The following is a 4497-nucleotide window of genomic DNA, read 5'->3' as shown; positions in this document are numbered from 1 at the left end:
GAGTATGCGACTCTTGGTGACAGCGTCGCCTTTTGGCAGCTGGTGATGATGTGGCCCCTGTCCCTAGCTTACTGAAAGTGAGCTTGGGGGTGGAGTTTTCCAACAATGTGCACGTGTCCAGGAAAGGAGAGGCAGGATATCAGGAATTCAGTGTCATCCATGGCTACACAGCAAGGTCAAGGCTGCCTGGGATGAGGCCCTGTCTCAAAACAAGCTTCTGACAATGACTTTGTTACTGCCCAGTCTGCTGTCCCTCATTGTGTATGCAATAACTTACTTTCTTCCTGAAAAAAAAATTACAAGGGACAACGGAAGCTTAGCATTGTACGATATTTTGTTTGTATTCTGACAAAGTTTGCTGGGTAATGGTGATTCATGCCTTAGATCCCAGCACTAGGGAGGCAGGTGGAGATGGGATCTTGACCTCATTCAGTCTGAGGCTTCGTAAAGGTAAGAACTCTTTAGTGGCTGCTGCTCTCTGCTTCTCTGATCTTTCAGCTTTTACTCTGACACCTGACTTTAGGTTGTTAGTGTTAAGACTAAATAGATTTGTGCTTCATAATAGGTCATCATTGCATAGTGGCTTTTTAAAAAAAGGTTTATTTCTATATAAGTGTCTGTGTAAGTATATGTATACATGTATGTACACAAGATGCCTGGCTTCTTACATGAGTGCTGGGATCCAAACTCCAGATGTCATCGTTATATAGTGTGCTGCTTAGTTTCAACTGTCAACTTGACATAACCTAGAATTGCCTGGGAGGAGAGTCTTAATGAGGAATTTTCAGGGCTGGAGAGATAGCTCAGTGGTTAAGAGCACTAGAGGACCCAGATTCAATTCCCAGCACCCACATGACAACTCACAACTGTCTGTAACTTCAGGGGATCCAACACCTTCACAAAAGCATAAGTACAGGCAAAACACCAGTGTTCATAAAATAAAAATAATTTTTTTTTTTTTTTAAAAAAAAAGCAGTGTTTTGTACATCAGTTGGCCTGTGGGCTGTTTGTGGGGGGTTCTTGATTGTTCACTGATGCAGGAGCACCCAGCCCCTTATGGGAAGCCCTGCACCCTAGGCAGGAGGTCCTGAGTAGTTTAAGAGAAGAGAAAGTTGACTGAGAGCCAGCAGGAGGAAGAGGGGCATGTATGCATGCCTATGGTGGTATTCTATTTGTACTGAAATGTGATTTTAATTGTATGTTAATAAAGTTGCCCTGGGGTCAGAGCTAGTAGAGCCATAGACAGAGTGTGGCGGTGGTGGCACACGCCTTTAATCCCATAGATCTCTGTGTGTTCAGGGACACAGCCAGCATTGGAGACATACGCCTTTAAGACCTGGAGGGCTGTATTTACAGGCAGTGACAAGGCAGTCACGTGTTTGGGTTTACAACCAATGAGAAGGCAGAACAGAAAGACTATTTAAAGACAGACAAACAGGAAGTAGGTCTCTTTCGGAGAGCTAGGAGCACTATAGGAAGGGTAAGATTTTAGCTCTGAGCTCTGACCTCTTGGCTTTCTCTTTTACATTGGTTCTGTGTTTCTTATTTAATAAGACGATTGGTTACATCTACACATACCTTTCCTTTTGCTTTTGATTATGGATGTGATTTGGCTGTCTGGAGTTCTTGCTTAGCTCTCCCACCATGATGGACTAAGGCCTAGAACTGTAAGCTAAAACAGTCCCTTTCTAACCTGAGTTGTTTCTTGTCAAGAGTATTTTTTTAGCACAGCAATAGACATCAAACTAAAACATACAGCAAGTGCTCTTAACCACCAAGTCACCTCACCAGTTGACACCCTCCCCACACCCCACACCACCCCTTTGACGAAGTCCCTTGTAGTCTAGACTAGCCTTGATCTTACTATGTAGCTGAGGAGGGTCTTGAACTCACAATCTTCCTGCTTTACCTCTTGAGTCGTGAGATTACAGGAGTGTGCCACCATGTCTGGTTGATCAAACCCAGGGCGTCCTGCCTACCAGGTAAGCATTCTATTAGCTAAGCGACATTCTCAGCCCGAAACAGCTTTTCATGTTACTGGGTTTTCAAGTCACTGGGGGAAAGTGTGTGAGGTGCTCTGAGCAAAGGCCTATTGAGGTGAATAGGGGGTGGGGGCACTGCCCAGGAGGCAGGTAAAGTTCATCAAGAAGAGGGACAGGGGGCTGGAGAGATGGCTCAGCGGTTAAGAGCACTGGCTGCTCTTCCAGAGGTCCTGAGTTCAATTCCCAGCAACCACATGGTGGCTCACAATCATCTGTAATGAGATCTGGTGCCCTCTTCTGGCCTGCAGTCACATATGCTGTATACATAATAAATAAATAAATCTAAAAAAAGAAGAGGGACAGGTTCCAAGTAGGAGGTACCGTCCTTCGACTATGGATATGCCCTCTGGTGGTCTGTGTTAGAGACTTGGCTCCTGTGGTGATGCTACTCCTGAGGTCCCTGTGGGTAAGCTCTTGAAGAGGACTGTAGGATTCCAGAACCTTCTTGTCCTTCTCTGTTTCCTTGGCTCATGATGACGCCCCAAACAATGACACTCCTAGGTTTTAGACTAAAATCTTCAAAACTGTAACAGGCACCCAGACCTTAGTCCAAATAACTCCACGATGGAAGTAACATTCAAGCCTTGGAACCCAGAATGCAGACAGTACCACCTGGCAAAAAGAAAACAAAGACCTGAGCCATCAAAGTTCACAGTTCTTTTTTGGCTTCTGGAGTTCCACTTCTGGCTCACTGTTCTTGTTAACTGAAGTCTGCTAACACAAAATGTGCGTTTTGTGCTTCAAAGCTCACCCTGAGAAAGGCTCAGTGCTAGACTGGGATCCTGAAGACGCAGTGCAGCCGCCGGCTGGCTAATGAAGATTTTCTATTGGCTTAAACCCATGTCTGAGCCGTCTTCTCTGGTGGATACCCCACAACAAAAGCCATAAGTAGAAAAAAATCTTTACTCAGGCCAGAGAGATGACTTATTGGTTAAAAGCACTTGTTACGTGGCAGAACCAAACCCATGGAAAAGGAGAGAACCAACTGCCATGTGAGTGTCAAATGCCTACACACACACACACACACACACACACACACACACACACACACACACACACGTGCGCGCTGCCATTCACATACAGAGTAATAAAATAAAAATAAAAATCCCTTTTCTCAGCCGGGCGGTGGTAGTGCACGCCTTTAATCCCAGCACTCGGGAGGCACATCCAGGCGGATCTCTGTGAGTTCGAGGCCAGCCTGGGCTACCAAGTGAGTTCCAGGAAAGGCGCAAAGCTACATAGAGAAACCTTCTGTCTCGAAAAAAACAACAACAACAACAACAACAACAAAAAAATCCCTTTTCTCTTTGTAAGAGAATTACCTCAGGAAGCACATTATAATAATATGAAGCTGACTAATGCAAGGAGCTATAGACAGCTTTTTCAAGGGAAGGCTTGCTTATAATCATACTGGAGGATACGTTCAAGAGCAGAGCGAGCACATTACAACAGACTGTAGCCCCAGAGGTGGGTACTGGCCCAGCTGTGTTTCCTATGGTCTGTGTTTAAATATTATTTTCTTTATTTGACAGGTACTTATAGTGCAGACAGTTAATTCATTTAATCCTCACAACAACCTCATGAAGTAGATACTATTAACAGACTCGACAGATAAGGATCCTCAGGTACAAAGGAAAATTAGTTATGTTTCCTGGGGATCACAGCCATTAAGTATAAGGGCCAGGACTTACCCAGGCATGATGGAGTAAGCCTGTAATTCTAGGAACTGGAAACTGGAGACAGGAGGATCTGGAGTTCAGGACCGTTCTTGGCTACATTTAGCTCAAAATAACAACAAACAGCCATAATTTGAAGCCAAGAATTCTACTTTCCATATGTCCACCACATCTACCCTTTGCTCATTGCTAAAGTTCTTCTAATCCAGTATAAAACTTTAAAAATGGAGGAGTAGATATATTATACATGTATATATATGTATATGTAATACACACACACACACACACACACACACACACACACACACACACACGTCAACCCAGGTGGTGGTGGTGCACGCTTTTAATCCCAGCACTTGGGAGGCAGAGGCAAGTGGATCTGAGTTCAAGGCCAGACTGGTCTACAGAGTGAGTTCCAGAATGGCCAGATCTATAAAGAGAAACCCTGTCTTAAATAAATAAATAAATAAATAAATAAATAAATAAATAAATAAATAAATAAATAAAAAGCCAGATTTTTTTTTCCCTGAAAAACCTGAGAAATCTAGTCCTGTTCACTAGTTTCTGGCCAGTCACTCACCCATGGTTACAACCTGCCGGGCTCCTGTGGCCTCTGTTTCCTGTGCCTATCTGAACTCATCTTAAGCAAGCAGGTAAATCATTTGCTTCAGAAGCCTGGCACCCTGAGTTCCATTCCTAGAACCCACAGTGGAAGGACAGAATCAGTTCCTGAAAGAGGTCCTCTGCCTGTATATCTGAATGAATATGCACTAGTGAAG

This window comes from Peromyscus maniculatus, chromosome 3, assembly GCF_049852395.1.
Source record: "Peromyscus maniculatus bairdii isolate BWxNUB_F1_BW_parent chromosome 3, HU_Pman_BW_mat_3.1, whole genome shotgun sequence".
Taxonomy (NCBI): Eukaryota; Metazoa; Chordata; class Mammalia; order Rodentia; family Cricetidae; genus Peromyscus; species Peromyscus maniculatus.
This window is presented reverse-complemented; position numbering follows the sequence as displayed.